The following is a 26,944-nucleotide window of genomic DNA, read 5'->3' as shown; positions in this document are numbered from 1 at the left end:
AAATCTTCATTGATTTTGGCACATGGTTTAAAGAGTAACTATATAAATAGGTCCAAGAAATCTGAGACCCATATCAATTCTGGGAAAGGGAGGAGTGTCCATGGTGTTAAACACTTTAAATAAGGCTATGATGTCAACTGGATTCAAAAATCCTTTAGATAATTCAACACCAAGGAACTGATAAAACACAGGGGTGTGAAGCAGCTCTACCTAATGCTAGGATGATCTAACTTGCATTGTATCCTTTCTCATGAGCAAGTCACCAAACTCTTGAGCAACTCTATGGTGAGTGACCAACCTTGACCAGTCAATCAAGGCTTTAAGGAAAAACTGGTATTTGAGGGATCCTTATATAATGTTTTGGGGATTCAATATACAGCAAAGAAGGAAATGGAAGGAGAGAAGTCATGAAAGCACGCCAGCATAGGACAAAGTCTAAGTCGATTAATCTCCTTTTCCCTCATCTGTAAAGGGGCATATATATTATAGGGGCTATAATTATAGCAACTATCTATAACTGATGGTGAAAGTTGAGCAGGAGAAGGTATAGTGACATCAGAATGTATAGCTTTGAATGTCAGTCAGGAATTTAAACTTCTGCTCTCTGGTTTCCATAGATATCCTTTATTGGGCTTCTTTAATAACAATAATAATGTTGTGAGGCCAGTAGACGGTCAGTTATTCCAAGCTAATCAGCTCATCTAACCCAGTTATCCTCCTAGTGTAGCTAAAGAAAGTTATTAAAAAGAAGAAAAAGGCTAGCCTGTACAAGATAAATGTGGATGCTTTGTTTACAACAGAGAAGAATAGAATGAACAAATCCAACATTTGGACAGATGGCTGACTAAATTATGGCATATCAATAAGATATATTAGTGTATCATTAAAAATAATGAGGATTAAAAAAAGATGTAAGAGTGGAAAGTGAGAGAATATCAAGATAGCACCCTTGTATCTAATTATTAATAAACAAAATGATATATATTCAGACAGAAATGAGTCTCAGAAGGGATTTCAAAAAAATTACTAATGCTTTGTCCAAATTTGCATTATGTTTTTTCTTTTAAAAATGAAGGGATTGATTTTATGTGTTTATTAGAAAATTTGTTTCAGGACATTTATTTGTGGGAGGGTTTACAATAATTTTTTTTTAGGAAAAAAAAATCAACTCACAAACCAAAACACTATCCCTAGTGCACACTTATAATGCCAAAAGGTGATTGTTCTAGTGTATGGTTTTTTATCATATCCAAGTCTTTCCTGAAGAATGTTGATCATCTAGAACAGAAGTGTCAAACTCACTTTTAACCAGATTAAAATGTAACTATTAACAAAATAAAAACAAAAAGCAACATAGATAACATTACTATGTTTTTTTTAAGTCAATGTGACCCCTAGGGATAAGTTTCTATTTAATATTCAGAAATAAGAATTTAATATAATTCATCCATGTTTTTATTAGTTTTATGAACCAATATACTTTGATAAGTCTAATGTTTCAACAACATAGAAAATGATCTTTACCTGATATAGACATTTGATACTAGAAAACATTAAAAGGGAATACTAACACAAAACAAATGTCAAATGAACTGAAACACTAAAGAAATCTAAAAATTCCTTTGATTGTTAGATGATTTGCATCAATTATTTAATCTTCAGCTGCTGATTTAACAACTCACAATTACATAATATTTCTCTTTCCATAAGTGACCAAGTTAGTCAATTATGCTTTGTTTCAATGATATAAAACAATGATATTTAAAAAATCCATGATTTCCAATATATCTGACAAGTTGACTTATTTTATTTATGTCTTAAATGATGTCCAATAGTCTTCATATTCTCTATTCATCATTATAGATATTTTAAAATATTGTTTAATAAATGGAAATATTAAGTATAGTAACATCTACAAAGAATAAAAGCCTTTGGTGAATATTCAAAATATTAGAAAATACCAGTGAATGTTACATAGTATTATTCAAATAACATTCACAGTCAGATTTCCTGGTAATCGCAGGAATCATGGGTTTAAACTGACAATTTAAAGAATTATTTTGCTCCCAAAACTTATATCTTGGAAGACCTCTCAAACGATCTGTATAGACTATACTACAATCAAATGAAATATTTATGAAGTCTTGGCAGTGTCAAACACAGCAGACATTGTACATGTATTCATTTTCCTTCCATCTATGCATATAATCTTATTAATATTCAATTTATTTCCAAGAATGATTCACTGTTAGCAGTAGACACAACCATGAACAAATATTTCTAAAATGGCCTTAGTTATAAAGCAAGACCCACAGATTAGATTATAACTGTTTCTCTCCTATGAGGCTTGTATTCTGGTTCCCTGAAATGCTGACTTCAAATTCAACTCCGTGTCTTAACATTTTCTGCTCTTGCTCCTGAGTTGTTATCAGTATAATGAAACCAGTTTCATCTCTATGATGACTGCTAACTATTTATTCTTAGAGGAGAATCCTTTCTTGATGAATTTTTTTTTCCCTCAGGGTTCGAAAAAAATATAGAAATTTCCCGAAAAAGGGCAGAAAGGAATTTCTGTATGAAAATTTCACTTGCTCTCTATATGACCTTAGCTGAGACATTTAACCATAAGAGGTCTCATTTTCCTGTCAAATGAGAGGGCTAGATAAAACAACCCTGAGATTCTTTCTGGCTCAAAAATGATGACCCAAACACTGCTGCCTAATTCTAAATGTAGTGACCTTTACACTATTTCCCCTTATGTTCAATTCTTATTGAGAGTCATTGAGTTAATGCCTCCCTTAAAAGCTGCTTCATAGTCAACTCTGAAAAATGAGTAAAAAGAGAAAGGTGCTATTCCTAAGATATGATTACAACTCTGCTGTTATGTCTTTAAATAAGATTTATGTTTATATATTTCAACCCCACTCTGACTCTAAACTTGGTAAGAACAGATGAATGTACAAATAAAGTAAAATACTATAAGTTAGAAAAGGAAAATCCATAGAAGAAAGTTTCTTTAAAAAAAAAAAACTACATCCTTGGGGAGGCTAGGTAGCGCAGTAGATAAAGCGCTGGCCCTGGAGTCAGGAGTACCTGGGTTCAAATCTGACATCAGACACTTAATAATTACCTAGCTGTGTGGCCTTGGGCAAGCCACTTAACCCCATTTGCCTTGCAAAAACCTTAAAAAAAAGAAATGAAAGAAGACACAAAGAAGTGGGAGTAGGGTTTGCATCACCATTCTTTTGGCTGCAGTTATGATCTGGAACCAAAGTTTGCCTTATTAACAGAGAAAGGGGCATGTTCTAGAGTTAGGAGGCCCTAGTTCTAGCCCCAAAATACTTTTAAAGTTCCTTCCAGCTCTAAATCTAGTATTCTGTAATCCAGTTCTATTGTAAGTGAATCATCTGACATTTTTTGGTCAATATCTTTATTTAAAAGATGGTTTTGAATCAGATGATCTTCAAGCATATTTCAAAATCTTAGACTCTCCAAGTCTATATAGAGATAATGATTTAATATATGGTTTAATATATGGTTTAGGACCTAAGTCTGCTAATTTTTGATATCAGTATATTAGAGGAGAATCCCTTCTTGATGGATTTTTTTCCTTGGGATTCGAATATATATATATGTATATAGTCACATAAAAGTTCAAGGAAATACAAAATTTCAGAGTTGGAAGCAACCTCAGCATCCATCTGGTCCAATCTCTATCTGAAAGATAATGTCTTGAATGGTATACCTGACAAATGGTTATCCATTTGGCTTGAAGACCTCCAAGAGGGGAAACCCAATACCTCCAAAGGTTCCTTTGCAATGTAGAACAGATGTTAGGCAACAACTTATTCCTTTGCTATTCTGACAGCCATGTCTGATAATCTGATGAATTCTCCAGGTGCTGCCTAATAATGACAGCTGCAAGGAGCACTCAGGCTTGAAATTATGAAATGTAACATTGAACTGGGATCTTATCTTTGAGACCTGCTCTCTTGGGGAGGTTCAGGCCCTGAAAAGGCACCAAGTCCTCTTTTTTTTGGAGGCCAGGGAGACCAACTATTTTTTTCTGACCCCAACAAAGTAGAAGAGACAGAGGCTTGTTGTAATACCTTATTTACCCAATCATCCAGTTCTGTTCAAAATAAACTTTAGTATATAATGGCTATTATTCTCCACCCCTTGATCTCCCCCCCTTCCTGCAGTCATATTATTAGCTTATGCTTTTATAGTCAGTGATGGTTCAGATGTGCTTCTTACAAATAAAAATCTTTAATTCTTGCAACAGCATTTTGAGGTTAGGGTATCACTGACAATCACTTATAGATTTCCTCAACTTTTTACAGAAATTGAAGATCACAGAGGTAAGCCCAAGACCACATAGCTTATATGGATGTTAGAGCTTAATTTAACCTCATGAATTTCAACAACAAATCCAATATTTTTTTCTACTATGTCATACTGCCATCCATGGAGAAATGAGTGGTTAGGAGGCAAGAGAACTGGCAAGGATTGAAAGGAGTTGCCTTCTCATGCTGAGAGAACCAATCAGTCATCACTTGCCATGCAGCAGGGTGGGCAGACCAAAGTTGATGAAAGCCCAGGTAAGATTTCCTAGGGTAACTTCAGAAGATAATTTCAGTATCTCCAGTTCTATTAATGAGGGTCTAGAAAAATAGATTTTCTGCTTAAGGATTATCTTTCTTTTTACTTTCTTCTGGGCTTTAAGATTCTCTCAATGGACCCTGGATTGGTTACATTTGGCTGGGAATTGAGTGGTAGGGACAGAAAGCAAATTATCTGAACTACTCCTTTCATTTCCCAAAACACTAACTGTGGCCTTTGAACATTTGATAGGTTATAATTTCAAAGATGGACTGGATTTTTACTAGACAGAGGGCAGAATTAAGAAGATTGGATGGAGAGAGGTAGATTTTGGCTTGGTAGAAGAAAAAAGCCCCTGACAAGAATAGTTACCCAAAAGGGGAATGAGTTGGTTGAAGTAAATGGGTTCACATCATCACAGAAACCTTCAAGAGAAGGTTTGATGGTGACCACTTGTTAGCAATGTTGTTGATGAAAGTTCCTAGAGGACAGGGACTGTCTTTTTGCCAGTTTTTGTATCCCCAACACAGTGCAGGAGTTTATTAAATGTTTGCTGATTTACTGATTAAGTTTAGACTAGATATATTCTCTTGGGTCCCTTCTACCTGCAGAGATTCTCTATACATCAAATTTCACTTTGAGATTACAGCAAATCTGCATTTGCTTCTTTGTAACTTCCACTTACTGCTACATAGTGAAATTTCCCCAAAATGAATTTCCTGGGCAAGGAGGACACGATGAAGTCTTATGTAAGCTTGTGGCTGTTTCTTGATTTTTGCCAGTTTTTATTTAAGAGTCGATAGCTACGGAATGCACAGCTTTACAAAGAGAGGACTCAAGGTCGGGTAGTATAAGTCTTCAAATAGTTGGAAGGGCTTTTGTGTGGAGGAGGAATTTGATTTGTTATGTTTGTCCCCAGAAGACAGATCTAGCAGTTACTTTCATACCTCTTCATTAAAGTCCCACTTGATCTTAATAGTTTCGTTACATTTACTTGACAGTCTTTGTTTTTATTTGTATTTGTATCCCTAGCCCCTAGCACAGTGTCTAGCAAATAGTAGGGACTTAATAAATGTTTATTGTCTATGAACAGGATGGAAAAAATGAACTCATAAGTCACTTTACCCAGCAATCTAGAAATGATTTAATTATAGCTTTGGAAAGGTTGGAGGATCAGAGAGATCTCTAAAATTATAAAACTTTAGTTAGATGGGCTAATCTTGAAATGAGGTGCTTTCTCATAAAAGTAAGAAAAAAGAAGAAAGGAAAAGCAGACATGTTCATTTGTAGCACCATTTAAAGATGACTGTGTTTTGATACCAGATCCAGTACTATAAACAAAAAAGAGAACAAAAATAATAGTTTTTAACTAAGTAATAAATTGGGCTATATATATCAGCTTCAATTGAATAACTGACTATATTCAAATATTCAATTTCTATTATTTTAATCTTATATTCAGCAAGTAATTTTGAAACCCAGAATTTTATCTTTTGACCAATGGGCCTTGTATAGGTCATAAAGTCTTGTTTATGGACTTCACAACCAGACTAGGCACATCCATCTTGTGATGTTTCATGTACTTGCCCCAAAGTCCTCCCCTTGGGAACAGTATCAGAAGAAATATGACTTTTTTTTTTGAAGCCTGAATGTATTTCTGGGTGTGCTGCTCAGTCCTCAATGATAACAAGTGGTGATGGCAAATATTCTAAGTTTACTGAAAAGGTTTTTTTGTTGAAGAGTCCAGACCACCTGATAACAAGTGACCATTTCCATGCCAATACTAAGTGCTACCATTTTAAAATTCAGACATTTTCTGACAAGTTCAATATTCTCCATTTTTCTTTAAGATACTGACTTCTTTCACCATTTATTAGGGAGTTACCATGTGTAATACATAGTCCTAGGCACTGGGGGGAGATACAAAATAAAGTGAAAACTAGTGTTTGGAATCCTAGAGCAAACATACAATCTTATCGGGGATAAAAACCATTTTGTAGTTGAAAGCACAGCATGATAACCAACGCAAGTCTACACTGACATGAGTCATGGGCTGGCATGACTGAAGAAGGCACTCCTATGCTAAGAACATTTAAACAATGTTGTGTGGGCAGTGCCTGGGGTTTGCACAGCAGTACCATTGCCGGCTGACATTTCACTTAGTTCTTAATGATGGAGAAAAACTCATCTTTTCACAGATTCAAATCAACAGCTCCAGTTAGAGATATATCATTGCAAATTTTTCCATGACTCGGCAAGGGGCTGGTCAGAGGGGGAAGTAGAGCCATCCATCTCTGTTCTGAGATTCCTCCTGGTAGAAACTGAATCCAATAGGGCAGCTCTTTGTGACATGAATACATATTCCTCTTCCAAGTTGGAACAATCCCTGCACTGAGCAAAAACCACATGTAAGCCCATGTCTTTGGAACTGAAAAACTACTGAATTTAATTGCATTTACACACTGAGCACATTTTATAAATAAATCCAAAGGCTGAGGAACTTAATGCCACACTGAACACCACTATTTTTTTATTCAGATACTGTTGCTTTGATGATTACAAACAATCGTCAACATAGTACCTTCTCAAAAAAAAAAAGTCAAGCAAACAGTAGCAAATAACAGAATTACATTATGACCCTAAGTCTTATTTCAATTTTAAACTTTAATAGCTTACATAGAGGGATTGGGGGAGAGAATTATGGTACCATTTGTTAATGTACAAAAAATGTTTTCTGACAAGTTTTAAGAAGCTCCTTCATTCTCAAAGGCTTCACTGTGAGTTCAAGACTCACCTTTTCCTTATAATTTAAAAATAGCCTCTGCTGTTAGCAGGAAATGATTTCAGGTCCAAGATCAATGTGGCAGCTGACAAATTGGCAAGTTGGTCCTATTATCCAAGTTAGAATTAAACTAACCTAAAATACATTTATATTGCAAAATATCCAACATCGTTAAAGTTTTTAAAATGCTTATGGACTACAAGAAAGGTAATTCCTTATTATTTTATAACAGATGCTAGTATACCACTTTTAGAGGGGAAATGGAACAGATAGTGTGGCCTTATCATATTAAATAAAAGTGAACTGTACAAGCTTTCCTAGGTACAGAATGAGATGCCTTATTACCTAGAAACCTCCTGGGATTTTTATGCCCATTTTTCATTCACTCTTCTACCTTCATGTCTATATATGAATGCTATGGTTTCAAAAACTAACCACATACATTAAGCTTTAAGTAAAAATCAGATTTTAAAAAAAATTTCCACTTGTCAAAATGATCTTTCTGTTAAAAAATATTTTAAAATCATTCCCCCTATTCTTTTGTAAATTAAAAGCTACATATCAGATGCATTCTCTACTAAATAATGGGGAAAGAAGGAAAAAAAGAAGGAAAGAAGGAAGTAAAGAAAAATGAAAGGAAAAAAGTAAAAGAGAGGGAAGAAAAGTGGATATTTATTACATACTTACTCTGCACAAAGGGCTCTGGTAAGCCTTAGGGATAAATATACAAATAAGTAGAATTTCCTGCCCAAGAAGTCAATAATCTAATAGGGAAAGAAAACACCTAGAGGAAAAATTTTTGTGTACAGCCTATTTCTCTTTGGAGATATATTTGCCTGTTTGCTTCTTTCACCCACTACTCCTAAATCTGTCTTCTGGGGAACAAATCTATACTCATCTATGTGAAAATCCTTCAGCTATTTAAAGATAGTCACCCTACTCCCAGGACCTAACTCCTTCCTTCACTCACTAACTTATCAGAGTTTGGGGGGTGAGGGAGGAAGGAGTTCATGTGGGGAGGAGGTTAGGTGTGTGGGTTTTTACAGAAAAATCATTTAAGAAAAGATTATCAGTATAAGCACTCTTGGAGTTACAATTGGTCCCAAAGTGCATTTGTAGTTAAGTGTTTAGAGCCCAGAATGACTTCAAGAAACAATATTAAACATGGGGGAGGTTACTGGGTCAGCCAACCCACATAAGCCTATTTAAACACTACTGTAGCCGAAGTAGTGTGTCAATGGTATCAGCCCAAGTAGTAGGTAACCAAGACACCAAAAAAAGAAAAGAAATCGGGAGGAAAGCTAAGACCTGCCCTTCACCAGGATTTAGAAATCAGAAGGGCTGTTATGTCACCTTCTTAGATCCATTTCTAAACTCCTCCTCAACCTCCTTCTGTGTCTGTAGCATACCTCTAGTAACTCCATGACACCCTGAAGCCACCCAAGGAGACAGTCCATTCAAGAAAAATTACCTGCTGCATCTAACTCCACAGAATTCATCTAAGTATTAGGAAAAGTGACTATTGAATTATTAATTCTTCTGACTATATGAATGTGAATTTAACTCTTAATTCTCCCAGAGTTATTATGAAAAAAGGGAATTGTTAATCCAAATCTCTCTGCATGGAGAAGTGAAAGGGTAATATATACAATGGGGGATGGGGAATATGGAGCCAGGGAGCTATCCAACAGGCAGAAAGGAGCTACCATGGAGTCTGCCTCAAGGGTACATATATCTTTATTTTATTTTATTTTATTTTTTAAATATGCTGGGGTGGGGAGGAAATAAAGAACAGTATGTGAACTCATTTGTTCAGTTCATTTTTGTGTTGATATTGGTACATATCAACCATAAGTAAACAAACCCATATTCAAGATATCCCTTACCTCCAGATAAACCCAAAGTAGAACTTTCAAAATTACACAGACCTATATGTCAATGCAATGTTTCATTCCTTGTAATAACATCACTCCTATTCATCTAATGCATCACAAAGAAAGAAAATCATCTTTTAACTGTAGGCATGTAGCAAGAACATATCACTGGTAACTGCATAGAGTTTAAAGAGGACGACACAGAAGCTATGAATTAGTGGCTAGTGTATGGGGAGGAGGGGAGTCTTTTCTGGTTTGGGGCTTTTTTTTTGGTGACTCTCCAGAGGATTTTCCTTTTTGTGATCATTTCACATGGAACACCAGGAACTATGTCCTTTTTTGCCCTAAGGCCTCCCATTGCAATATCTGCAATTCCAGGAGAATCTGAACACCTCTGCATCCCAAAGAAAACAAAGCAGTAAACCAACTCTGAACATTTAAGAATATAAAATGGAAAATAGCACTAAGCAACTTAGCAAGAAGGACCGAAGGAACTCATGTTTGTTTTTCCTTTGAAAGAAGTTGACCTTTAGTTTGTAAGCTTCTGATATCTCAAAATGACTAATTAAGAATATTTTCCCCCCAAAGGGATTATGAATTGAGCAATCAAGAGTTCTGGCAGTTCTTTCTGCTCAACAGGTCACTGACCAATGTTTAGAGGATGGACTGAATTCTACTCAATTGGCAACATAAGCCCCTAGCCAAGACACCTCATCTCCTACACTTATTCTGAACTTTGAATTATATTAGTTCAATGGATTGTTAATAAAATTCAAGCCAATACGATGGCTGAAATACTGAACCTTCCCTTCATAAGAGGCTAATGGCAGACATCTAACCCTTTTATGGAATCTTAGGTAATAAACCAATTTTGTTAAAAGGCAAAGATTTAGAGCATGGAAGGAGTTCAGAGTACAACTATTTCATTTTATAAAGATATGAAACTAAACTGTAAAGATGAAAAGCTATGGAAAACTATGAAGAGGAATGCAGCCTCCAGAGGATTGATTTCTGAGTTATTAGCCTTGAGTTCTGCCACTACTAGTGGTGTGATCGTTTGCAAGTCATTGACCCTCCAAGAGTCACAATTTCCTCATGTATAATAGGTAGATTATTATTATTATTATTGTTATTATTGTTATTATTATTATTACTGCTACTTCTACTACTATATTCTTACTACAATCAATCTTAACACCACAGAAGGAGGTTTTCCAGCTAGGTAGCTAAGTAGACAGAACACTGTGCCTGGAGTCAGGAAGATGTGAGTTCAATTCCAGCTTTAGATGATGGCTATGTGACCTTGGACAAGTTAACTTAACCTCTGCCTCTTTTTCCTTACCTGTAATAAAGAAAGAAATAATGATAGTATCTAACTCCCGGATTGTTGAATCAAAGAGGATAATATTTGTAAAGTGTTGTGTATGTAGTAATTACTATAAATGCAAGCTATCAACATAATCACTAACATCATTAACCCTCTCAATTTATAGATGAGGAAACAGGCCTTAAGAGTTGAAAAGACTTGCCCAAGATCACTAATGGCAAAACAAAGGGTTAAACCCAGGTCATCTAACCCCAGATTCCACTGTAGCAGGTTGTCCTAAGATTCTATTAAAGGACAAAAACAATTTTTAATCATAGTAATCAGATGCTCACTCTCAGAGGTGTGTCCATTTGACTAAACAACTCCCTCCACACACACACACACACACACACACACACACACACACACACACACACAAAAACTCTCACTCACTGTCTCAGACATTGATTCTTTGGGAAAAGTGTATTAAAAAATAGAAAGCAACTGAAATCCAGTTTTTTGCCTTATTATGGTTGATCCTTTTCCTTTATCCTGAGATCCACTTTGCTTTTCTGCTTACTGTATACATTAGAATCTAGAATCTCATTCAAATCAACCAATCTCTCCAGATAATAAACTTCTCTGAAATAACTCCCACAAAAATGTCTATCATCTCTTATCAATACTGCCTATCTTCCAAGGTCTGGCATGCTGCTTTGCATAAAGTATGTGATTAATGTATGTTGAACTGAAATCTCTGACAGGAGATTGTTCAACCCACCCCCCAATACATCAGCTGTACTTCAAAAAAGCATTTATAAGTTTCTGATATTGTACCAGTTGCAGGGGGTACAATGATTAGGGCCAGCAGCCCTTTCCCCAATGCAGCTTACATCCAAAATGAAAATTCACTGATCACTAAAAGGCCAAATGGACCTCATTCTTAGGGAACCAAAAATCTGCCCCCCCCCTTCTCAACTGCAGTTTTTTATTCATCCAAACTTCCCAACAAAAGATGTCATCTTTGCAACAAAATCATTTTCACACAAGGATAAACTAAAAATTATGGAAGATTTTGGTTTTGGTTTTCTCTGAGAAGAGGAAAAAGGACAGCAGGGAAGGACTTCTGGCAACAGGTTTCCTTGGAGGACTAGTCTTGGTCAGTATCTGTATATGTGCCCACTTCCAAGAGCCAAAATACAAGACTTATTATTTAAACTTTCTGCATCCTCGAATCTAATCTTTCATTTCTCTCGCTGATAGCAGACTTGATTAGAAAAAGAGACATTTTGTAATTTGCACCACATTTACCTCATCTCATAGCTCTCTGGACTGGATGAGGAGCTAATGTTGCCTACTCTGTCTGGTCAATTATTGCATGGACACCAGGGACCAATTAATGCCATCCACAAAAGCCTGAATCATTCTGTCAATTAACTAGAACTAACTATGTCATCAGATATATTACTGGTGAGCAAGTCTATTTGGTTGCAATACATCTTGAAGGAGAGCGGTATCAAATGAATCACAATTGACTTGGACAACTGCTAGCATAATTTCAGAAGATGAAAAGACAGATGTGGTAGTTATTAGTGGTCCCCTGAGGAATTACAGACAAGCAATTGTAATGTGCTAAGACTGCACTGGCAGGTGCCTACAGTACAAATCAGACAGAGGGTTAAATCAATATTTTCAATTTCTTGGGATCAATCTGGTGTTTGAACGAGATGGAAACTTGTTAGCGATTGGCAGGACGTGTAAATGAAAAGTCAAACTTCGTCTTAGTTGTTAAGAAGGAAGGCGTGCACCGCATCATGTCCTTGGCACAAGGTAATGCTTTCATGATCCGCTCACTTGAGCATACACCAAGAATCAAAACGTTCTTACATTTTAATAGGGTGCAAAAGGCTACTTTTATTCAGCTTGAGCATTTGGGATCTTTAAAAAGAACTGAGGTGTCAAGAGGAAAATCTTGAGCTCTGCCAACAATAGTTATTAATGATTAGTCCAAGAAGCCTTGAACTTTTTTGTGGATGGATAGGTGAAAAGAGAGAATGATGAGGAGGGGATGAACCACTGATTGGGCAGTCAACAAATATTTATTAACTATTTACTATGTGAGAAGCCCTGGGAAAATAAAGAAATGCAAATATAGCCATTGGCTTCAAGGTCCTCACCTTTTAATGCAAGGTGACTGAAGCGTAAAATATATAAAGTATCTATTAAGATATAGACAATGGAGATGGAAGGAAATCTGAGATGGGGAGATGAGTCAAGGAGAATCTTGAAGGAAGTAAGCTATTCTAACATAAATACCTAACAATACACTAAGCTAAAGTGAGGAAGGCAAGCATTTCAGGAATGGGGAGATAGCTAGGGTAAAGGTTAGGAGACAGAATGTCATATTGGAAAACTATATGGAGAGAAACCAAATATAAAAAGACTGATGAGGTGGGGATTGAAATATGAGGAACTTTAAATGCCACAATTTGATCAAAAGTAATAGGGAAACCTGGAATTAATTGAATCCAGGATGAAGGGAGGTTGACAGAATTTTACAGGAAGGGGAACCAGGAGATAGCATCATCATGAAAACCTTGAGCCAACAGATTAGAAAGCTACAGATGTCAAGTATAAAAACTGAAAAGAAACAGGATCATCAGCACATTTTATACCATTCAGAAGGAGATATTTGCTTGACAATAAAGAAGAAAATGTGGACACTAACCACTCTCAAGTGAGACTAGTTAAATTCTTGCAGTGAGTGGGTTTTGTCAACAACACAGAGAACTGTCACTTGTGGTGATGTTTCCCTTCAATTATAATCTATGTTTTATGTGATAGGCAAATGACCAGCAATGCTTCCTTTTAGTATCTATGTTGCATAAGCCTCAAATTGTGCATATCCAAGATGTACAAGCCTCAAATTATGAAGAAGTAGAATCCATACCTCTATTATGTACAAGAAATCACCTTTGCTCAAGAAAGGGAGAGATCACTTCAGAGTGAAGGGGGGGAGGGGGAAATGTTTTATAAAAGTGAATTACCTTTTTGAACTGGATCTTAAAGAATATATATTAAATAGGCAGAGATTGGGCATAGGGAATGATATATTGCCATAGGAAGGGCATGGTACTGGGAATTTTTACAGTCCCCCTTATTCACATATAGGCAATGTATTATTGTTTGTGCTAGTACAAAACTCTAATGACATTTATACTTCTCAATAAATGTAACCAAACTCCATCTACTAGCAAACCACCAATCTGATTCCTACCAGACTCATGACAAGGATTCCTCTTTGCCTTCAGGGTAGACATCTGACAAGTCTTCCTCAGCTAATCAGCACTGTCCTTGAGTAAATATGAACTGTTTGAGTCTTAAGAGACTTGAATGTAGGAATAAGTATCAGGGATGATATAGAAACAGACTGACAACTGGGATTTTGGGGTCTGGCTTTTTTTTTTAAATTATTTCTAGCTATCGGGTATTCCTAACTTATTCAATTTGACTGGCAGTTTAAAATATAAATAAAGTTATAAAAAATGTTTCTAGCTATGGGGTGTTCCTAACTTCATTATCATTATAAATAAAGTTATAAATAACATTTTTCTCTTGGTGGTCTGTTCTTTAAGAATGCCGACATATGTTTATCAGTTAATAACACACACATGTTGTTGATACCACAATTACTTATCTTGGTACTGAAAAGCAACTTATTAAAAATAGTTTAGACACAAAATGGAGACATGAAAAAGTACCTCCTTTTTCTTTGCATTACAGAATACTGCACATTCTGCCAGATTCAGTTGAAATATATTAGATAATTTTGTTCACTGAGTAAGAGACAAGGGGAGGAATATGTTTGGAAATGAAAGAGATGCAAAGGTAAAAGATATCAGTAAAAATGAAAAGCAAACATTCAGATGCCAGGCAGATTCAGAAGACAACCAATTTTCTCTGATAGTTTATCAACTTCAGGCAATATTGGAGAAGTGTGATAGTGAAGTGAAAAAAATACAAGAAATCTGAGGATCTGATTCTAGTCCTTGTTCTGTCATTAAATAGGTTCAAAGAGCTTAGGTGCATCTCATCTATAAAATGAGAAAAATTATACCTGCCTCAAAGTCCTCAGGGATACTGAAAGGACCAAGACAGAGTGGGTGAGTAGAAGCTCAGTAAACTATAAAGTGTTCCACAAATAAAAGGAAAATTATTAGTATCTGTATTTTAAAAAAATGAGTCAATTGACTCAAACACTTGGAATTTCTAAGTGTTGAGGGCTCACATGATAGAAAGACGCTTGGATTTTGGATGCAGAGGAGCCAAGATTGGAAATTAAAGGAACATTAAAGATGGAGAAAGATGCTTGGATTTGGATGCAGAGGAGCCAAAATTGGAAATTAAAGATTACAGACCAAACAATGATGGAGAAATACAAACAGGGTCTGGGAAAGCAAAGATGATCTACTTGAAGTCATGCAGTGAGAATAACAATGACAACAATAACATTTATATATTCCTTCACAAATTAGCATGTCATCCTTGAGCAGGGGCCATGCTAATCTTCTCTGTATCATTCCAATTTTAGTATATGTGAGCATTGCTTTAAGGTTTCCTAATGCTTTTTCAGTGGTGTCTGACTCTGTGACTCCATTGGTTTTCTTGGCAAAGTTGCTGGAGTGGTTGACCACTTCCTTCTCTGGCTCATTTTACAGATGAGAAAACTGAGGCAAACAGAGGTTAAGTGACTTGCCCAGAATCATACAGGAACTTTCTAAAAATGGATTTGAAGGTGTGGGACTTTATACATTATGCCACCTATCTGCTTCTTGCATTGCCAAGACCACTGTATTTATAGTCTTGGTTGATTTTCTCCAATTTATCCCCTATATAACTTCTTTGAACATAGTTTTTGCATTTTGTCTCACCCATTTGACTAGGTGCCTCCTGAGAGTAAGGTTTGCCTCTTGGCTCACGTTTTATCTCCAGAATTTAATCATACAACAAAAACTTAATAGTGTTTACTTACTGACTTACTATCTCTGAGACCCTAGGAAACTTGACTGGCTCCCTACTAGGACTCAGAATTCCTTTCTAACTGAAGAAGTCAGATTAGATGGCCACTTAACAGCTCTAAAGCAATGAGGCTATAAACTCACAAGTAATTTCCTGACAACTATGCTGTGGTTGTAGATTTTGTAGATGAGACAACTCATTTGAGTTACTGGCCCTACCCATGGCCTCATAATGAAAGAGTATTCTAACTAGGACTCAGCCCCCAGAGGTCTTATTTCAAAGATAGCATTCTTTGCCAGGACAGTGCAATTTAATGGTGAGTGTTGGGAAAAGATGTTGCAAAGGAAAAAACAAAACAAAGCAACAATTAACTCTTTTAATGTAAACAGGCCAAAAGAGAGAGACCAATGTATAAAGGTAATGCTCTCCTCAACCTGGTTATAAAAAATCACCCAAACAGCCAATTAATCTAATTCCTATGGACTCCATTTGAATCTGCAAACAGAAAAGCAGGAAAGGAAGAGATGGGAATGAGCATGTATTAAAGAACTACTTTATACCAAGCACTTTATAAACAGGGTCTCACTGGATCCTTATACTTTGGGGTGCTATTATTAGACTAATTTTACAGATAAGAAAACTGTTACCCTGAACTGCAATTTTTTTAGCATAAGCGGGCACCTCAGAATCACCTTGCATTTTGTGGGCAAGAGAAAGAACATAATTTCAGGGACAATAGGAAGGACAACTTTAAAATATCTTCCCCATTTAATTTGGCTTATGGTCAGTCCTGTTGTGTGTGTGTGTTTAAATGTATAAGACATAGATTTAGAGAAAGGCAGAGACAGAGACAGAGATAGAGAAGGTAGAAAGGGAGGGAGGGAGGGGGGGAGAGAGAGAGAGAGAGAGAGAGAGAGAGAGAGAGAGAGAGAGAGAGAGAGAGAGAGAGAGATAATGGAAAGGGGCATAAAGAGTATGAAAAAAGGGGGAAGAGGAAGGGAACAAAAAGAAAGAAGGAAAGAAGAGGGAAGGAGAAAGAAGAGATAGGCAAGAGAAACAAGGAAATTCAGAGAGGGGGAGATTGCTTAGCTTGAATCATTTTTATCCTCCCCAATTATCCCCCACTTTTCTTCTTCTGATTCTTTTTCAACATTCCTTTTCTTACTTTCTCTCAAAATTTTCAAAAATTCCAATGAATTCTGATTTTTTACCAATATGGAACTTCCTCCAAAAATGCAGATCCCAATCCATCCATCCTTGGTCATCCTGTGCAGCTATCATTCATTCTGTCTTTTAAATAAGTCTTTCTTGCATTTTCTTTTCTTTTTCTTTTTTTTTTAAGGTTGTTGCAAGGCAAACGGGGTTAAGTGGCTTGCCCAAGGCCACACAGCTAGGTAATTATTAAGTGTCTGAGACCGGATTTGAACCCAGGTACTCCTGACTCCAGGGCCAGTGCTTTATCCACTACGCCACCTAGCCACCCCTGCATTTTCTTAATAGTATATAGGTCAGTGAAAATCAGCAGACGATTGGTTAACTCTCACCTTCACTATATATAAACATATATAAGTACATATATGTATATAAACAGCCCAATTTTTTCTTTAATATTTCTCCAAAGATACCATCTAACCTGCTTCCCCTTATGTAAATTCCTATTTAATCATATGATATTTATAGTCTGCTTGTGCCAGAATAGACCACTCCAGTAGCTTTAGTTTGTTCCTTAACTTTGATTCTTCTGGCATTGTTTTATTCTATGGTTCTTGTCATTAACTAGACATGAGATAAGCCTACATTATATTTTTAAGTTGCAAATGATGTAATAATAATCATAAAAGTAAAGGAGAATTCAACTCAATATATTTAGGGTTGTTTTTTTTTTTTAGTTTTTTGCAAGGCAAATGGGGTTAAGTGGCTTGCCCAAGGCCACACAGCTAGGTAATTATTAAGTGTCTGAGGTCGGATTTGAACCCAGGTATTCCTGACTGCAGGGCCAAGTGCTTTATCCACTGCACCACCTAGCCACCCCAATTCAATATATTTATTAAGACCTAAATATGTATAGTCCTGTTAAAATAAATCAAAGCTATACACTTAAAGTAAGTTGATTTTTTGTGGCATTCTTTAATTAACTTTTTAAAAACTGCAGCTACAGTTTGGGGAGTAGGGGTGGGAATATCCATGTCTCACTGATAGCACCTGACACATAAGAGGGTTATGGTTCTTAGGATGGTCAATGGGTTTCACAGTCACAACACCTAGAACTAGCTCTTGATGACAAGCCAAACTATTCTCTATCAGGACATAGTTCAGCATATAATGAGAAGCCATAAGGCAAGACAAAAAGGAAGGTATACTGTCCCATAAGAAGAGATGTCACTTGACATAATAGTTGTGTATCTTTAACCAAAACTGAGGGTGCTACTCTGAGGGTGGGCTGATACATTGGCATTATTAGACATTACCACCAGGGGATGCTGTGTGTGTATAGTATGGGATTGCTTTGGAACAACAATCCAGGACCCAAGGTGGGGTCCTTCACATGAGGGTCACTTTCCCTAGCAGAAAACAAGATGAGTAACTGTGGAAAGGAAGGATTACTTATTTCTCTCAAAGAAAAGTATTTCCATTAATGAATGGACATGAAAAAGTCTGATTCATATAAGGGACTAGATATCATAAAAGGCAACACTCGTTTGATGAAAAAAAGGTCTATAAATCTGATGAATGATGTATTCAACTCACTAATCATCCAAAAATGGTTGCAAGCCTTATCCTTCCATCAATAGGCGTTTGTCTGCTAATAGACAATGGTTCCCATCACACTCTCACTAGTTTTCAGAATATTGCTTCTGTAGAATCATGGCAAGATACCCTGGGAGCTTTCATTTCCTAGGGTAAGTTAAGATTCTATCAACAAAATGTTCTTCCTGTAAATGGGAGACTGACATCTTATTTCCCAATCCAATCCAACATAATTTTTTGGAATAATCCTATTGCTTGCATGTAACAGTATACCTGTTGATACCATTCCTCTTGGACAAGCACCAAACGTATCATGGAGGCATATGGACTACAAAGAGAACTGGGCTTAGGAAATACTTAACTGTTATCTCACTTGCATGATGAACCTTATGAACTTGTTTTATTAAAAAAGTAAAAAACTGGGAAGTACTATGTCATGGGTGAACTATGACCACCATTGCATTCTGAAAAACAGGATAATATCCAAAAAGTATGAATGATAGGTTTCCTTGAAACTAAATCTAGCAGATCCTTGTCTGATTGAATTTTATAGTTTATGTTTATAAAATAAAAACACCCAGCAGCCATGGTCATGAAGTAGACAGATCAAGAAAAAAGTAGAAGTACAAGATGACTGAGGCAGTAACTTTTTCTTTCTCTTTTCTAGTCTGGTGATTCCAGGACCATGAAAACCTACCCAAAGGAAGGCAATATGTTGTAAAATGATGTGGTTGCCTGGGCACAGTGAACCTACACAATGAGCAGCCTTAAGAGTGCCTTGTGGTTTTCTGTTGGTTTTTTAAAAATGTATTTCAATATATTATAAGGAAATGGTTTGGAATTATTTTGTTTGACTTAAAAGGTAGGTAAATGCAACGGGGGGAGAAATAGTGAAGAATTTTAGGCTCCATACAAAGGAAAACTCCATTTTCTGACCCAATACAGTGGGCTCCCTTCTGTGGAAGTCTTGAAAGTAAAGGCAAGACGACACTTGGTCATTATAAAGAGAATTTGGATTAGATAGGGATTTGGATTAGAGTCTCAAAGTCACTTTTCCACTCAGATTCTATGTCTCTGTCAAGCTAGGCACCTGGAATCAGGAAGTCCAAATTCCATCATAAACACTCAGCTTTGTGACCCTGGGCACAAATCATTTATTTTTTTGTCTCAGTTTCCTCATCTATTAAACAGGTATCACAAGAGTACCTACCTCCCAGAGTTGTTATGAAGATCAAATGAGATAATATTTATAAAGAGCTTATCACAGTGTTTGATCCCTTGGAGGTATCATATAAATATTGGCCACATTATTATTTTATAGGTAAGGAAACAGACTGTCACAGAGTTCAGTAAGGTAAGGAGAGGCAGCATGGTTTAGCATATGAGACTCAGAGTCAGTAAGACTTAACTTCAAATTATACCTTGCCCAATGACCAGGTATGCAAGCTGGAGACAAGCCATTGAATTGATTATTGCAATTTCTTCATCTGTAAAATGGGTATAATGATACAAGGAAGCCTCCAGCTCATAGGGTGTTGAAGTTCAAGTGAGACACATAAAAAAGGCCGTGGCTTTTTTGAATCTTTGAAGAACAATTGTTCCTTGCTGTTTTGAGCCTCAAAAATCAGTTCTCAGCAAAGGACACCCTCCAGAGGCTCTCTAAACAAAGCCATGACCTCATTACTCTCTAAGGGATAAGCTTGGAATAGCAGAGAAGAAAAGCCAGAGAAGGAGAAACCAGGAGAAAAAAGGGAAAGTGATTTTGAAATGTAAAAATATCATGGCATAAACTAGTAAGTGTAATGAAAAAAAAATCACCTTCCCAGGGAGCAGCCTTGGATTTTCCTATGAATGGGAAATATAGAATTGAAGCAAATAGTCAGAAATCTTTAATGGCTTGGTTTATTTAAAACTCACCCAATCCCTCCTCAGTAGGGCTTGGCACCTGAAGCCCAGGGGATGCTGGGTTTGTTCAAAAAGCCAACTCAAGCCTAGCAACACTTGGGTTTGGGTGCATTCCTACCCCCGGCTTCCGAGTTTATGAAATGAGAGACACTGCACCTTTAAGAGGTTCCACTTGGAGACATGAGCTTTTTGAAACCAAGGTTGGCCCAAGAGGAGCCAATAAAACCGTGTAACTTGAAACCAGACAGCCCCCACACTGCGGGGGAAAGGGAGAAGACCGAGATCTGCTGCTTGTCCCTGGGACACACCCTTGTAACTTGGGCCTGGAACAGCAGCTCCCAGTTTGCAAGACAAGAAGCTAATTGACTAGAATGTCTGCTGTATAAGCCCTAAAATAAGGAGATAAAGAACAACTCGGAGACACAGCTCAATCAAGTGACATCCAAAGGCTTTGCAGCCCTGGGACACACAGTGATCCAATTGTCTGAGTCCTGGGCTACTATATGAAGAATGCAAATGAGCATCCTTGGGAAGCCAGTGTCCCTGGGCCAGGAAAATTTCTCCTTTGTGGGGTAATATCCCAGCTTCATATTCTACCATCTGTGGGGGTGCAGGGGCCACAAGCCCTGGGGATTCAAAGCATTTTACAAGCATCCTGCCCACCTCCCAGTCCTTCTATCTAGCAGCCTCCAAATTCACCAACAGTTATTTTCACTCTACAGGAAATGTCATTTTTGTTCACTCACTTTTTTTATTGGCCGGGTCTACATCAACTCTGGCCGAATAAGAAAGGCAGACAAAATATGGGTCAGGCCTCGGTGAGGTCAGAGATGCTCACAGGTCTCATTCTCATGGCAACATAGTAGTCTTAGGTAGGTGTGGAGCCTGTCATCGTCATCACTGTCCTCACCCTCATCATCACTGGCATTTATTTAGTTCTTTATGACTAGCAGAGTGCTTTACTGACATCATTTTGCATTATCCTCACAGCAACCCTGGAAAGTACCTCTCATTATTACCCTATTTTAGAGGAAACTGAGGCCAAAGCCAATCAGCTAGTAAGTCTCTGAAGTTACCTTTGAACTTAGGTCTTCCTAACACTAGAAACAGTATTCTATTCACTTTGGCACCTTCCTGCTCTTTCGAATTGCTAGTAGAACTAAACAATTTTAAACTGGGTTGTCCTTTCCAATAGCACAAATTACTGCTATAGATTCATGGCAGTAAGCAAGCATATATATGGTAGTCCAGTTACTAGGGAAAATTTTTCTGACACATAAAAATATTACTGCATAACCTAGTAAGGGAAAAAAACTCCATCTGCCTAGGAATCAGCCTTGGAATTTATTATGAATGGAAATATAGTATAAGGCAAAAGAACAATGGACATGAAGCCAAAGATCCAGCATTGAGACTCAGCTTTAAGCCTGAAGAATCGGGTGATTATCAGCTAGTCTCTTAAATTCCTAGAGCCTCAATTTCTCTCCTATAAAAAGAAAAGATGATATTAGAACAATCCATTTCACAGAGCTGTCATAAAGGATAAAATGATCTAGGTATAGCTCAATTATTCTTACCAAATTCATGTGAGTCAAGGTGGAAAATACTGTCTTTTCATCTGTTTCTTACACCACAAAAAAGTGTTCAACTAATGGAAAAACCATGCTAGTCAGCAAACCCTTCAGGTGCTGTTCAAAGAAAACATTCATGAGTCCTGAAGGACAACAATACTGAGAAATTAGTTTCCCACGAATATGCTGAGGATTTGTTTTTTATATTATTTACTTCAGTTGTTTTTTCAGTCAAGTCTGACTCTTTGTGTGACTCCATTTGGGGTTTTCTTTTTTTGGCAACAATAGTAGAATGGTTTGCCATTTTCTTCTTCAGTTCATTTTAACAGATGAAAAAACTGAGGCAAACAGGATGAAGTGACTTGCCCAACGTCACACAACTAGTAAGTGGCTGAGGCAGGATTTGAACTTGGGAAGATGCATTCTGGAGCCACCTGGTTGTTCATTATACATACCAGATATATGCCAGACCACTTAAAGTAGTCTGCATGCTTATTATATCTAATAAAAGACTATCAGAACAACTAGAGATGGCTTCAGATCACTTCTTAAGATAATTGGGGAATGGCTCAACAAACAGCTCCAAAGAAAAAGAGTGATGCTAGTGACTGCACAGCCCTCTGTCTCTTAAATACAATTCACTAGCAAGTCATGACATCACCTTCCTGAGGTCATGATCATCTTGGAGAACAAAGGACAAAGAAAGAATGAGAAGTCCATCATCAAGTACTAATTACACACCCACTGAAAGTAGAACACTATGTTAAGTGTGACAAGGAGGAGACAATTAGGAAATAACAACCTGCCACTGTGACTCCCAATCTCAAGACAAGGGGGAAATTGCAAGGGAAAATGAGTAGGCCACAGTATTAAAGCACAAGTATAGCCAAGTATTACACAAGTGTATCAGTGTTAGACAAAGGTAGGACCCCCATAAGTAATAAGAGGAAGGGAGAATACAAATTAACTCTCAAGGCTATAAGGGTACTCCCTCCTTCTCCTGGAAGGTCTATGTTCCTTCAGTTAGGTTTGGGTCACTAATCAAAAATCCAAGGGAAAAGCAGTCAAAGAGGTTTCAGGCTTCCCAAAATAGGAAGGCGTGGAGAAGAATGATTGATGGGCAAAAGAAAAGAGTGGAAGCAAATGTTCCCACTCAAACAGCATCATTACCACCAACACACTTTTACTGCGTGTTCTTCTTACAGTTACTCAAAAGAAATGTAGTGTAAATATTTTCTTTATCTTAGGGATGAGGACAATAAAGCTCAGAGAGTTTAAACAATTTACAATGGTAACAAAGACTCAAACCTGAGTCTGAGAAATTCCATTTCTATTCCACACTTACTTGTCTGTCTGCTAATCTAACCAACAAGTTCTTCAGATAGAGAGGGTATGCTCCATCTTTTCTATAGACGAACATAGATACACCCATGATGGGAGAATGGGGTAGAAACCCAACAATCCTTGTGCAATTTTCTTCCTTTCATTGGGAAAGTTCTCAATTCTGAATTATGAGATAATTCTTGAATATTTGGTTTTCCCCCATTTGTTTCATGGGACATTAGTCTGAATAAATGTGGAGTCATAAAGCATCAATACTAAGACAAATATATATATATATATATATATATATATATATATGTATAATATATAAACATTAGAAAGAGTTTAATATAGGCACTATGACTGAAACATTTATACTTTCCAGAGAAAAAGGGTTGTACAATTTAATTGGAAACCTAAAATCTGGTGGACCATATATTTAACTAACTGGATCAATTATAATCCAATACCAGAGTGATGTCTAATTTTCAACACTAATCGAATTGTGGCACCTCTTAGCAGGAGTGTGAGATGACTTCAGGCTGACATCCCCCAAAGACAAGATATGATGAACTAAAGGAAAAGGATTAGGAGTGAAAAGGCAAATTTACTCCTGCAGAATGAAATTATGATTGACAACCTGATCAGCAAATTCTCCTGGAACGGAGTCTTATTTAATGGAGGGTCTGAGCACTGAGAGGGCTACTGATCATTTCAATGGCAACAAGAGTAACTTCTCAGGATCAAGCCTCACCATGCCTCAGAGGTATGGGTTCCATGAATGGAACAGGACTCTAGAACAGATTAGCCTAGGAAGAGTTCTTACAGTCAGTTCAATGGAGAGGGAGTGGAAGGAAGCCCCAGATAGGCTGCGTGCATGGAAGGGGTGAGAGAGACATATGTGAACTCCCGGTTCACATGTGATAGGTAGAGTGAGTGAGGCAGTATGGAATCAATGCACTAGGAAGATGATGATGACAATGATGAAATCTGACATTTACATAAAAGACATAAACTAACTCAATTGACAGAATGTACCCTCGTGCTTCCAAAAGTCAGAGAGACAGGTTGACACCTTGTGAACTTTAGAATGCTATAGAAAAGTGAGCTATTATTATTGTTCCTGAATTTGAAAATGGAATAAAATGTGAAGCTGAAATGGATTTGTCAATTTACTAAGTTAATACTAAACCAAACTCATATATATTTTGTAAAGAATCAGGTTCAGAGTTATAGAACCTAGATTCAAATTCTTTCACCTTTATGGGGTTCAGTTTCAATAACTATTAAATGGGGTGGCAGGAAAGTAGGTGGGGATAGTGGAAGAGATGGCTTTTAAGGACTCTTCTAGCAATTTCTAACTGAAACTGAGGTTTTGATTATATTCTCACAATGTTTTACATTCATGTCTGACATTAACAAAATGATATGAAGGAAAAAAAACAGCTCTAAAGAACTTCACCAGATCTTATGCCTCTAAGAGCACTAATTGATTGATTAATGCAGCATTTCTTTCTTTTTTTTAGTTTTATTTCTAACTGTCCTAAGGCATCATATGCTGGGCACCAAAGTTACAGAAACAACAACAAAATATGTTGGCATCTATATAGAGAATTGTTTGGAGAGGGCAGAGAATTGAGGCAGAAGACCAATTAGAAGGCTATTACAATCATTTGGGTGAGAATGGCTAAGAGTCTGAGGCAAAGAAGTACCCATGATAGGAGAAGTGGCAAAAGGTGTTGTGGAGGAAGAATGGACAAGGTTAGGTCATTGATTAGGCATGATGGAAGAGGAGAAGGAAGAAGAGTTGAATGTGAATGAGGTTGTAAATCTACCAAGAAACAAAGTGGTCCCATCCCCCCCACCCCAAGAAATAACTCTGTCTGGAGTGGGTTTGAGGGGAAAGATAATGAGTTCTGTTTTGGATGAGCTATCTAAGTTAAGCCAGGAGAGCCAAGCTGTCCCATTCTGGGAAGAAAACTGTGACTTGGTAAGCCTAATTAATCTGGCAAATGAGAAGCTTATGTTTGTACATATGTTATCATATCATAATGTACATATGTCTCACCATCCAGAATGCCTTGGAGGCAAAGACCTGTGCCTTATGCTTCTGATTCCCCACCATAACATCCAGATGCTAACTCTCATAGCCTAACACGGTGCTAGATATCTATCCATCATCTATCCATCTATCTATAGATATATAGATATAGATATACAGAGCACTTATTTAATGATTAAAAAAAGCTCCTAGATCTGATCCAAAGATGGAGCTTTTCTCTCGGAGTTTCAGCAGCTCCACTAGAATTTTGAGGATCTCTTGCAGCGATGCATGGTGGCTGCCTATGTCTGTTGTACTTGGAATGGTAACATTTTGCCAAAGTGGAAACTAGTATAGAGAATCAACTGTGTAGAGTCAACTGTGGTGAGATAAGACAGATGTCTCCCAATTTCCAACTTCTTATACCAAACAGGATAGTTATAGTCCTAGGAGAGAATCCAACATTCAAACCCTTCTCTCCACTCATCATCCTCTCCTCTATCACTTCCACTTTGTCCTTTACAAATTACATTTTATTATTAATGAATTGTCTTTCTTATTACATCTACTTCCTCCACATGGAAATAAGTTTGTGTGTATTCTAATTAATTTTTCCTGTATGTGTAGTCTGTGCCTCTCATCCCCCAGAACATAATGACAGCTTCTAGAGGACAAGGAATGAGAGAGAGAGAATGAATGTGATGGGTATATTTATATCCTCAGTCCCTGGCACATCATTGGTGACTAATACACATTTGTTGTATTGAACCTGCTTCACAAATTTGTGGCTTTCATATGTGATTCTCAAAGTAGTCTCATTTGTTTGTTCTTGTATTGAAATAATGTTTGTCATTCTTCCTCAAAGATGACCATGACATCAGGGGGGTGATTCCATGACAAGCACATGAATTGGATCTCAGCGAGGGGGGGCTGTGCTAAGTCACAAGTCTCAGTTTCTCCTCCAGAGCCATCTGGGGTCAAGTGGCCAGATATGAATCAGCACAACTGGAGATAGTCCTGGATGTGAGACAATTAGGGTATGACTTGCCCAAGGTCACACAGTCGTTACAAGTAAGTATCTGATGCTGGATTCAAACTCCCATCCTCCTGACTCCAAAAAAACCATTTTTTTTTACTGAAAAAAAGACCTTATTCTTCTAACACTAAGTCCCAAAAAAGATAGTTCAGGGGATAAAAGACTGAGTCTGAAGTCAAAAAGATCTAAATTTAAATATACTCTTAGACATTTACTAATTGTGTAACCCTAGACAGATCACTTGACCTTTGTAGAACTCAAGTTTACACTGCAATATTTAGGATAATAACAGTGCCACCCTCCCAGGTTTGTTGTAAGGATCATGTGAGCTAATATTTGCAAAATTTCTAATAAACAGTAGGTGTTTAATAATGCTTATTCCTTTCCTTCTCCCTCTCCATAAGGTTCTCCCTGTTCATTTTTCCTGAGGTTTGGGGGGGGAAGGGAGAAATTATTACTAAATTAGCAATGGGAAAATGCTAACAGGTGATCCCTACTGATATCTCCTATTGTTTCTATCAAAGCAGCCATTGTGAGAGCTGGGTAACTGAAGGAAAATAGAAATCGCCAAATGCAGCAATTACTGGACAATGACATTGTTCGAGTTTCTTCTATTGTAACTATCATGAAATGTAAAAATGACAAATTAAATAGCAGTTAGGCTCTAAATGGCTTTTTCTATATACTGTTTATACAGTCCATACAACATGTAATCAGGAAGAACACTGAGGATTACC

The 26,944-nt window shown here is 37.0% G+C and overlaps 1 protein-coding gene and 1 pseudogene across 10 annotated transcripts in view; both read right to left on the bottom strand.

The window, feature by feature from the left end:
- TEAD1 (TEA domain transcription factor 1) overlaps positions 1 to 26,944 on the bottom strand; it is a 288,298-nt gene that overhangs the window by 100,117 nt on the left and 161,237 nt on the right. The window lies entirely within an intron of this gene.
- LOC141519838 (U6 spliceosomal RNA) lies at positions 15,073 to 15,171 on the bottom strand (annotated as a pseudogene).

The sequence above is a fragment of the Macrotis lagotis genome, chromosome 3, assembly GCF_037893015.1.
Source record: "Macrotis lagotis isolate mMagLag1 chromosome 3, bilby.v1.9.chrom.fasta, whole genome shotgun sequence".
Lineage (NCBI taxonomy): Eukaryota > Metazoa > Chordata > Mammalia > Peramelemorphia > Peramelidae > Macrotis > Macrotis lagotis.
The sequence above is the reverse complement of the archived record's forward strand: the minus strand, read 5'-3'. Positions and strand labels throughout refer to the sequence as shown.